Here is a 12,294-nt window from a genome sequence, read left to right on the forward strand (position 1 = left end):
CAGTGACGAATTCAGGACTTTTTTTCATGTGATGCACTGCTTTTAGATACTTTCATGGAGTTGGATATAAAAATTTTCGGGTCGGTTCGATGGTTCGGGAGAAGTTCATTACGTAATAAAAATACGATAAACTAGTAAAAAAGGCACCGTCATTAGAAATTAAAAAACACATAATATAAATTAAAACTAACAAAAACTAACAATTTGAAACCAACAAACTAACAAAATAAAACTAAAATTTAACAAATTACTTAGCAATTAACAACATCAAGAACAATTAGCATTTACCAAATGAATCTAAACTTACCGTCACAGTGGAATGATTTGAGGAAGTGTAGTAAGGCAAGAGGAAGGAGCAATGGACCAACGGTGGTGTGTGGTCAACCGGAAAAGCAACAACGGTGGTCGTGGAAGGCGGTCAGTAAACGGTGATGGTCTGGTAATGGTGTGCGTTGTGGAGTATAAAGAGGGTGGAGAGGCGTTTGTGTAACTGTGTCTGTGTTTGTATAATTTATCTTATAAGGTGCTAAATTAATAAAAAGTTGAGTTAGGAAAAAAAAAGTTCTAAAAAAACATTTGAGACATGGAATCGGGCATGTTACCTTTAGTTTACCAAACCAACAACTTACCAACTTGACTAGCACTTGTATGGTAAACACCATGGTTTCCACCTAATTTATAAGGTGGTTCACTATAATATTTTTTATATATCAATACATTATTATTTCGAAACTCGGGTGCTAGATTCGCCCATGTTATAGGCTTCGGATGTCACTAGTGTTTATTGTTGTATGTCATTATAGGGGGTGATTCTGGCATGGGCTGTTGGTGCTTGTGTTTGTTTGGTGTCGGTTGTAATTGATGGTTCTAGTCTTCTAGAGCTTATCTAGTATTTTAATAAAAATTTTGTTGATAGTTTTTAAAAAGAAAAATTCATTTATCCTCAGGTGAGAAAAATAGTAGACATTTATGGAATTATTAATGAAACGTTTTTATTATTTTATTATTTTAAATGCTATCCCTTTATATTATAAGTCCTCCAATGTTGAATTTGTTAAATCATAATTCGTATTTGATTTGATATATTTATTATTTTCTTAGACACCACATGCGACTATGAAACTTCAACTTGTCCTATAAATGCATCCCTTTTGATTCATTTGAAAATCTATCTCACCATTTTCAGATTATTATTCTTTAAAACACTTTTTCTAACGAATACTCACACATGGCTTCATCTGTCTTTAGCAAAGAGGTAAAGATGGTACGTTGGTTTCAAATCTTTCTAGCTTCTGCTATTATTTTTGAACATTTTATTTTGTATAAAAACAAACCCGATAACCAAACCGTATGTCAACCAGATAACACCACACACATATGCATTTGTGTGACAAATAAAAGGGCTGACCCCTGAATGTGACTTAAAATCAGAAGGGTTACAAAATTAACAACCCCCGCCAATTCAGTCGCAAAATTTGCATCCACTGAAATGTCACAAAGCAGTCGCAAATTTTGCAACCATTTTGTTAACTGGTCATAAAAGGGTTGAAGAAAAAAATCAGTTAAATAAACATTAAATTTAAATATCGATCGCAAAGCTGCAGCAACCTATGAAAAACGAAGTTAAATAGATAAAAAAAACACATCGATCCGTTTAAATTTATTTTCAGAATACCCAGTTTTCTAGTAGTAAATTGTGCAACTAGAATTTATGCCCTTATTATAACCTCGATGGGTTCGGGTTCAACCTAAGTGCAAAGTCATATTTGGTTGATAAGGTGCAAAAGGTTTATAGATCCTACGGGATGCAGATACAGAATAAGCATATACAAATTATTGTACGTCAAATCTTTAATTTTCAGGTTAACAAATTTAAGAAACCGTACATGTCATGTAGAATTACCATATAAAAGTGTAATATATATTCATAACTGTTGGTTTTCATTTTTTAGGTAACAGTGGAAAGAATATCTGGTGGGATGAAAGTGATATTAAACAGACCAAGAAAGCTAAATGCCTTAAATTACGAACTCGTATGCTACTTTTCTTGTTTTCTTCCTTATCTTTTACGTATCATCTTCAATAAACCGATTATGTTTTGCAGCTTGTTCAAATGTTAAGGATGTTCGAATTGCATGAGAACGATCCCACAATCAAATTTGTTATTTTAAAGGTAACAACTAACAGCAATATCTACAACCACTATTTTAAAATCCTATATATGTCCCGTTAAATATATCTAACTACAGATAATAATGTTAAGCTCTTTATTCTTTTAAATTTTAATATGATTCGCTCTACATATTTTAGTTATTGCTAGGTTAGAACCCATAAAACAAGACAACAAAAATAATGATTAAGACTAACTTCAAATCCAGATATCAATATCATAAACAAATTTGAATTTCAAAAAGATAAATCATGGATTTAATCAAAATCTAAACAATGAATTAATTTTGACTTATATATCTAACTATAGATAATAATGTTAAGCTCTTATTCTTTTAAATTTTAATATGATTCACTCTACTTATTTTAGTTATTACTAGGTTAGAACCCATCAAACAAGACAACAAAAATAATGATTAAGTCTAACTTCAAATCTTGACATCAATATCATAAACAAATTTGAATTTTAAAAAGATAAATCATGGATTTAATCAAAATCTAAACAATGAATTAATTTTGATTTATTATATTAAAAAGAATTTTAGAAGTTAAATGTGATTTAATTTAATTTTAAATTATTTTATTAGAAGAATTATGAGAATGCATGCTATTAACAGAAATAATTATTTAATTTAATTTTGAATTATTTAATTGACAAGGGATTATAAGAATGGATGTTATTTATGAAATTAATTATTTAATTTAATTTTAAATTATTTTATTATCATGAAATTATAAAAAGACATACTATTTATGGAAAGAATTCATGTTTTAATATATATATATATATATATATATTTTATGTTTTACTTATAGTTTAAACTTTAAAAACACTAATTCCTATGGTTAAACTTCGTACATAACAGGGAAATGGAAAAGCTTGGGGATGTTACATCTCTAATAACGTTTACGAGCGCAGGTACAAAGTTTTATCATTTATAATATATAAGATTTGTGATTACATATATTTAATCATAAGTTTACATGTGTATAGATAAACATTCAATAACTAAATACATGTGTAAAACTTTACGCACGTATAAACTAATTTCCGTAATTATAATCATAGGCTGGCAAGAAGCTAGGTCGTAAGGTATATGATAAGAGCTAGAAACGTAGATTAAATATACAGTAAGTAATTAGGGAAAATTCCAAAAATAAGCATTTATGAAAACAAATTTTAAGTTTTAGGTATCATTTGTAAAAAATTCAAGAAATAGATATTATAAACTAGTCGTAACGAATAGTTTGTAGAATCAATTAAAACTCGTCGCATGTCCTTAAACTAACTGTAACGAACACGTTCACTAATCATTTACTCGTCATGACTAAATAAGTTTCATGCCTCGTAATCAACGCCCTCGAGTAATTCATAAGTCATTTAGTCACGACGACTAGTCTACATTCCCTACACGAGTATTTTATTAGTAGTTAACTCGTCGCGACTAGTTTAACCTTATAATTTACTTGTCGCGACTTAAGACTTATAAATTACTCATGGGCGTTGATTACGAGGCATGAAACTCATTTAGTCATGATAGTAAATGATTAATGAACGTCTTGTTACGCTTAGTTTAAGGACACGTGACAAGTTATAATTGATTCTGTAACTACTCATCACGACTAGTTTATAATATTTATTTCTGAAATTTTTTGTAAATGATGCCTAAAACTTAAAATTTATTTTCATAAATATGAGAATTTTCCAACGATTATCCCAATGAAACTTTATTTTACATCTAATGTGATGTACTCGTTGATGTTTAGCGGACTCTATTAATGTTTCTTGTCGTTTGGGCACATGTGCAGGCCAACGATAAGTTGTTTTTAAAAGTCAAATATTTGTTTAAAACACAGTGACTTAGAAATATTTTTAAATGTTAAAATAAAATATTATGAAATGAAAGAGAGAGGATATGACTAATCTTATAAAAGTAGGTTTCTAAAGCTGAATACTCTCCGAGTACTCACTACAAGGTAAACATTGAGGAGAGTTTCTTTAAATCCGTCTAATTATTAAGAATCGATAAAAGGTGATCAACCTCAGCCAGAATCACGTCTAGTCGGTCAATTTGGGCCAATTTTGATTTAAAAAATAAAACATAATTCATATTTTCATAGTATTAAAGAAGGAATATAACTTTTTTTTAATGATTAACAAATTTTAGAATAATATAGTATTTAAAAATGTATTTATCTTATTTATATTGATATTCACTTACTTTGTTATAAATATTACTATACTTATCATATTTGACATATATATAATATACACAAATTTATTTTCTTTATATTTATCATTTCCGGGTATTGTTCGAGTACTCCTCGAGTAGTCCGAGTACACCTAACTCATCAGTCGACCGTCTAAAATCCGTCTAGCAACTTTTGCAACCTTAGATATAACACGTTGTATAGAATATAACTTGTCAATAGTTGTCATCAAAGGAAAGAGAGATGGCATATAGTAAATGAAGAGTTTCATTTTGAAGTATATTTTTTTTCAATCGGCTAATACCACCCACTTTTTCTTTATATCAACTATAGATACATAAGTTACTTAATAAGAGATGCATATTTAATTATTAAGAATTTGTCTTAAAATTACCTTTATCGGTTTATCCTCTTTTGTTTTCTTAATTATCAAGGAAATTGGAGCTTCGGTGCAAACTTTTTCCGGAAACAATACAGTCTAGACTACTTACTTGGGACCTATAAGAAACCACTTGTAAGTTAATCACAATTTTACTGTATTTTCCATAAAATATTGTAACCATATATTAATTGTGTATTACACGGGTTTTGGTTTTGTCAAATGATAAAGATAAATAAGATCTTTTATTTCAGTTGTGATTCTCAAAATATTTGTGAATTAATTTAATGTAGACTTAATAGAAAAAACAAACAAGGTTAACAAAAAGTGCTAAAATAGCATGATCTTGGAAACATCATGTGCTAATTTGCAAAAAATTTAAAAAAAGAGATACTAAAGTTGTGTAGCTGGTCTAACCTTAGGTATGAAATGACATTTGATTCAATAATGAATATAATCCACACTATGTTATAACCCATTTGACAAAATGGTTTTGACCCATGACCCATGAATAGCTAGAATTAATGGAATGAGAGATTAGAAATTAGGTGAAATGTGGGCTTGACACTTAAGCTTCAACATTTTCTTTTATTAATATTGTAAGATTGTAAGATCACGAAATTATCATTGTCTTTATTTTAAACTTTTATTCATCTTCATCAATAGTCTAGATTGATTTCGTACAATTTAACCAAAAAACTACTTTTTATCTCATATGTGTGTATATCAATAATTCATTGTACGTGTTATTGATCGGCCGATAAACCATAGATCGCTCTTATAAATGGAATAGTAATGGGAGGAGGAGCTGGATTATCAATGAATGCGGCATTTAGAATTGTGACAGAGAATACATTATTCGCAATGCCAGAAACATCAATAGGATCAGTTCCAGATGTTGGTTCCTCTTATTTCCTGTCACAACGTCGAGGGTTTTTTGGTAAACACATTCCTAAACTATAATTCTACATATCATTTGATATGCAAGCACTTTTGGCCTCTATTTTAATCGTTCGTGTCCAATCTATAGGCGAATATGTGGCACTCACTGGGGTACGATTAAATGGACTTGAAATGGTTGAATATGGTCTCGCGACTCACCATGTGCATTCGAAGGTAATTCGCTTAGCATATGACTGTTAAAGTTGCCATTTGTCACAATATTAGTTAATGGTTTGATTTTTTTGAATTATAATAGCATTTAGCTTCACTGGAGGATGAGCTTAGCATGATGGCTTCATCAGATGCAAAGAACATAACAAAAATCTCTGAAATTATTAGCAAGTATGCAAATAAAAGAGACAATAAATTAGAGAACGCAAATTCAAGGTAGCTAATTTTTATTCTTCCATTATTTATGTATACAATTCACACTTTTTATAAATTTTCTTCAAATGGAAACATAGTCACTCTTTTTTCAGATGACTCACTTTGTACACTTTTTTCTTCAGAATATTTTTATGAGGGAAAATTACAAGAACAAAAATTGTACTAATTAATCAATGTTTTTTAAAAATAATCAGTTACATGGAAACCAATGAACCAAAGGAATTATAGTCCACTGGTATTTTGGTGATGAGATAAAACTTAGTAGTCATAAGGTCTTAGGTTCGAATCTCACAAGAGTGGGTTTTCTCAAATATTGAGTTTGCTCCTGAATTGATGACTTGGTGGTGGATATGATCGTGTGGTACCACTGGTGACACAATGATACTCTAGTGGTCCGTGAGTGATCCAAATTAGTCATTAAAAAAAACATGGAAACCAATGACAACAATATTCTTGGTAACATTTGTACAAGTGGAAACATAAATTTTCTTTTGTACGCATGTTTCCATGCGGGTATGTGTGTTTCAAAGCGTGTATATACACGTATAGTACTTATTTATGTGTGTATTTATGTATAAATGCATGTATAGTCCCATGTTCTTTCTAGCTATATGCATATCGATCTCTTCACGTGTAGAAACATATATGCATGATTGCATGTATATACATACATGTACTTATTTATATATGTAACTAGATTTTATCCAACACTATTCGTTTTTAATATTTATATATGTATATTTGGATTTTAATTTTATTTATTGTAAGAAAGTTAATAATTAATATACTTGAGGTTTGATGATAAAATGGTTTTACAAATAAATGATATGTTATAAACCAGTTTAAAAGCTATCTGGGTTTGGTGATACTCATTACCCATTTATTTTCTTTATTATAAAATTATTTCTTAATTATAAATAATATCTTTTTTTAAATAAAATAGAATATTAATTTTTAGTATACACCTATTTTATAGGATTTTCATATCAAATATTTGATTAGATTAATTTTTAATATAATGAGATGTTATATCCTGTTTAAGAGCTATCTGGGTTTGGTGAGACCTTTACCCGTGAATTCGAGTCAAATGCGTGAGAAGCCTTCATTTACAAATAAATCAATCTGATGACTTGAGGGAATGATTGTTTTACATTTGTTGTTTTTTAATATTTACTTTTTAGATTTTAATTTTCTTTATTATAAGAAAATTAACAATATACTTAGGGTTTGATGATGAAAGGGTTTCATAAAAAAATGATATGTTATAATCCGTTTAAAAGCTATATGTATTTGGTGACCCATGACCAATTTATGTTTTTTACTATAAAATTGTTTATTAATTATAAATAATATCTTTTTCTTTTTAAATTGGATATTAAATTTTAGTATATCCCTGTTTTATAGGATTTTCCTATCAAATAATTGGTAAGATTAATTTTTAATTTAATGAGATGTTATAACTCGCTTAAGAACTATCTGGTTTTGGTAACACTCATACCCATGAATTTGGGTTGTATTAATGAGAGGTCTCTATTTAAAAATCAAGCAATCTGGTGGCTTCTATAAAAAGGGGAGCGACCACATCGCAACACGTAGGATTTTAGGGTTTTCATTTATATATATTACTATATTTTATCTCCCGTGTTATGGGGGTTGTTTTACATTATTCGTTTTTAATATTTATATTTGTATATTTGGATTTTAATTTTATTTATTGTAAGAAAGTTAATAATTAATATACTTGAGGTTTGATGATAAAATGGTTTCACAAATAAATGATATGTTATAATCCGGTTTAAAAGCTATCTGGGTTTAGTGATATTCATTACCCGTTTATTTTCTTTATTATAAAATTGTTTCTTAATTATAAATAATATCTTTTTTTAAATAAAATAGGATATTAATTTTTAGTATATCCCTATTTTATAGGATTTTCATATCAAATATTTGATAAGATTAATTTTTAATATAGTGAGATGTTATAACCCGTTTAAGAGCTATCTGGGTTTGGTGAGACCTTTACCCGTGAATTCGGGTCAAATGCGTGAGAAATATTCATTTACAAATAAATCAATCTGATGGCTTGAGAGAATGGTTATTTTACATTTTTTGTTTTTTAATATTTATTTTTTGGATTTTAATTTTCTTTATTGTTAGAAAGTTAATAATATACTAAGGATTTGATGATAAAAAGGTTTAATAAATAAATGATATGCTATAACCCATTTAAAAGCTAACTAGAGTTCGTGACCCATGACCCGCTTATGTTTTTTACTATAAAATTGTTTATTGGTTATAAATAATATCTTTTTCTTTTTAAATTGGATATTAAATTTTATTATATCCCTATTTTATAGGATTTTCATATCAAATATTGCTAAGGTTAATTTTTAATTTAATGAGATGTTATAACCCGTTTAAGAGCTATCTGGTTTTGGTAAGGCTCATACCCATGAATTTGGGTTAAATCAATGAGAGACCTCCATTTAAAAATCAAGCAATCTGGTGGCTTCTATAAAAGGGGGGAGCGACCACATCACGACATGTAGGATTTTAGGGTCTTCGTTTATAGATAGATATATAGATATGTATCCACTTACTTATATATACATTATCATGCTATACTAATGTGTATTCGATGGTAGGCTTGAAATTATCAACAAATGCTTCTCAAGAGAGACAGTAGAAGATATATTATTAGCATTGGTAAGTTCAGTTATAAATTACTACCTAATTATTTATAATTTCATATTCTGAAAATTGATTATGATTTATATTTGCATTCATTTAGGAGAATACAGCTGTGGACAGCAACGAAAAGTGGATATTTGATGCAATAAGATCAATGAAATCGACTTCACCTCTATGCATAAAACTTGCATTGAAATTGGTAACCGAAATGAATTGAAATTAATCCAACTCAAGTTATGAAATTCACTGAAGTTATTTGTATGTATTCCTAGATTAGAGAAGGTCGATCACAGAAACTTGAACAATGTCTTGCTCGTGAACATCTTGTTGTTAGTCATCTTCTTCGAAGAACTGTGAATGATGATTTTTACGAGGTTTGTTAAATCACAGATTAATTTCCCGTGTTTATTTGTGTGTTTATAATATAAATATTGTTGTTTGAAAATAAAAGTAATTAGAACTTCACCAATTGCAGGGTCCAAGAGCAATGCAAATTGACAAAGATAAAAGACCACATGTAATATTTCACAACTTTGGCTTTTATGTTTGCACACGTTATAACTTATAACCTTAGTAATATGTTACATGTTATTACTTATTAACTAGACAACGGATTTCGTCGTAAATTTTTTGCAACCCAGATTCCAAGTAAACTTGCCATTGAAGGTCGCAAACTCAGCAACAGCAATTTAAGCCGTTGCGATATTGTTCATTGCAAAAGTTTAAATATTCGTGACTACTATTGTAACTAAGATCAGTGCTACAGACGGAATTTCACTTTCGCAAATTTATGACGTTATAAAAAAATTCATCAAAAAAATTCTACTCTTTAATAAATGAAATATATATATATATATATATAAATGAAATATATATATATATATATATATATTTCATTTATTAAAGAGTAGAATTTTTTTGATGAATTTTTTTATAACGTAATAAATTTGCGAAAGTGAAATTATATATATATATATATTTATATATATATATATAATTCATAAAAAAATGAATTTGATTATTTTGTGGTTTTATTTGAAATTTGTGAGAAAAAAAACAGTTAGACAGGTTTAATAGAAAAAACCTCATTTTGTGTTTACAAATTATAATTTGATTAAAATGAACAAAAATCCGTATTAGTAACATAGTTAATATAAAAGTTGATCTAAGAATGATTTAGTGACCGAGTATGTTTAGCGACTCTTTCTGATTTTGACAGTGGTCACCGTCAAAACTAGAGCTAGTGAATGAGGAAATGGTGAACAAATGTTTCTCCGCAATTGATGATGAAGACTGGCAGCCATTGCGACTGTTCGCAAGACCAAACCCGAGCCACGTTGCATTGTCAAAGATCTAGCAACTTAATTATGCGTGACATTATTTTGTATAATCATATTTATCAACAAACGTCGACGAATATGTTTCATGGCTATATTGCTAGTGTAATGCGACTATACTCTAAATAACGAAATTAACCAAGTTCAGTAATATCAATGGGCTGTAATATACCAGAAAATATAAAAATTAAATATAGAATCAATCAAAAGAAACAATGTAAAACGCTGAAATACTCAATATAGAGCCTTAAATTAGAATCAACCTGATGAAAAGACCAAATTCTAGTCATTGAGACCTTTTAATGATAGACTATACGCTCTAGTAACTTCTCTAAACATGAAGTTATATCTAGTCATAGATTGGGTCCTTGATTCTAAAGAATATGTTTTGTAATAATTAAGTAGTAAAAATATAAAGAAAAAGGGATAGAATATAATTAAATAAAGACATTGTTTCAATAAAGTCACTCAAAACCACACAAGTTACCTTCATTGTTCCATTATTGTGAAAAAAGAATGTAAAATGATAAATTCTTTTCTAAAGAATAAGCGACTTTAACAAAATACATATGAAATCTAAATTTTTTTAAAGATTTACTTTTTTAAAAGTTAATTTATAACACAACTGAATTATCTCTTCATTATCCTTGTGTTTTGTTTAAGTGAGGTCAGTGGAGAAACTAAATACATTTGACCCAGCACTTATGCAATAGGCTTTAGTAAAGTAGAACCAGGCTCAGTATCAGTATCAGTTTTAGTTAAAGCCCAACATATATGCATGATCAGGCCCATTCATACAAAATTGTAAACTCACCACTTACTTAATAATAAATAAATAAAATAAAAAAACAACCCTAATGATAACCAAAGGATACTAACCTCGAGTTACAAGAGAAGCACTCTTCATTCCTTTTAACAAATTTATTAATGTATTCTATTGGAATTTTCAGCTTCCTTATAAATCACCTTCAAATATATAAAATACTCTATGTTACAGTTTAATTTGTACTCTCATTATACTCAACTTTTCTTAATAATGATACAATTAATGGATTATAGTTGAACAATTCATAGCATGGTAACACCTGTTACATGACTACATCACTGATATATACAAATGAAAGTTACATATGATTATTAATTTTTGTATACCTTCATAGCATGGCAACACCTGTTACATGACTACACATGATTATTAATTAGTGATTGTATGGTGTTATTTGTTAGGAAATAGTTGCATCAATTTGTGAAGGAGTTTTGTTTGATATTCAAAACTAGGAAATTGGAGGCACCATTTTAATGGATTAGACGAATATACACGCGCAAGTAGGTCATGTGAACATGCACACTAATCATGCGAATTGCTCATATGAATTAAAAAACTCGATAAACAAAAGAAATGAGAGTAAAAACAGAGCAAGCCGGCAAGGTGATACCATACAAGAAATGAGCGAAAAAGATGGTGTCATGGTGGCAGCCATTTTGTACCAACTTTTTTAACATTTATATAAAGTTTTAGTTTAGAATTTTACGAGTTTATCATTTAAGTTTTGTTTAACGTCAACCATTTATGTAGGTTTTATTAATTTTGTAGCAAGCATTTTAGTTTGTGTATAAACTTTTCAAAATTTTTGACCACTTAACATTTTTTTTAAGGATCTGAACTTTTTGTCTAAATCTTTTCATAAATATTTGAACTTGAAAAACTATTTCGAAAGCACAACTAGACCACACACAAAATGGCTATAATCGATAGACATATTTATACACATAAAGTGCCTAGTGTAACATTATGTGGAAATAAACATGTTATAATTTTCAACACTTGTTTTTGTGCGTAATGTAGCAATCCGACTCTCAAATTACGCATATTCATGCACATTTGTCCGTCACATATTTACATACTCGTTTATCTTAATGCAATTAACAGCAATAAAAATTAGCCAATAATAATATCAACACTTGTTTTTGTACGTAATATATGTATCCGACTCTTTGATTACACAGATTCATGCACATTTGTCCGTCACATATTTACATACTCGTTTTTCTTAACATTAATTAATAGCAATAAAAATTAGCCAATAATAATATCATCAAATGTAAATGATCACTGTTTAAATCAAGAATATAAATATTAAATAGTGATAAATTATCAAGATTAGACTTTCCTAACCT

The 12,294-nt window shown here is 28.6% G+C and overlaps 1 pseudogene; it reads left to right on the forward strand.

Annotated features, from left to right (window-relative positions):
- The first annotated feature begins 1,228 nt into the window (after positions 1 to 1,228).
- On the forward strand, positions 1,229 to 10,136 carry LOC143570144 (3-hydroxyisobutyryl-CoA hydrolase 1-like; annotated as a pseudogene).
- Positions 10,137 to 12,294: the final 2,158 nt, after the last annotated feature.

The sequence above is a fragment of the Bidens hawaiensis genome, unplaced genomic scaffold (genome assembly GCF_021521415.1).
Source record: "Bidens hawaiensis isolate Kalapana, Puna unplaced genomic scaffold, B.hawaiensis_p1.1 tig00024836_1, whole genome shotgun sequence".
Classification (NCBI taxonomy): domain Eukaryota; kingdom Viridiplantae; phylum Streptophyta; class Magnoliopsida; order Asterales; family Asteraceae; genus Bidens; species Bidens hawaiensis.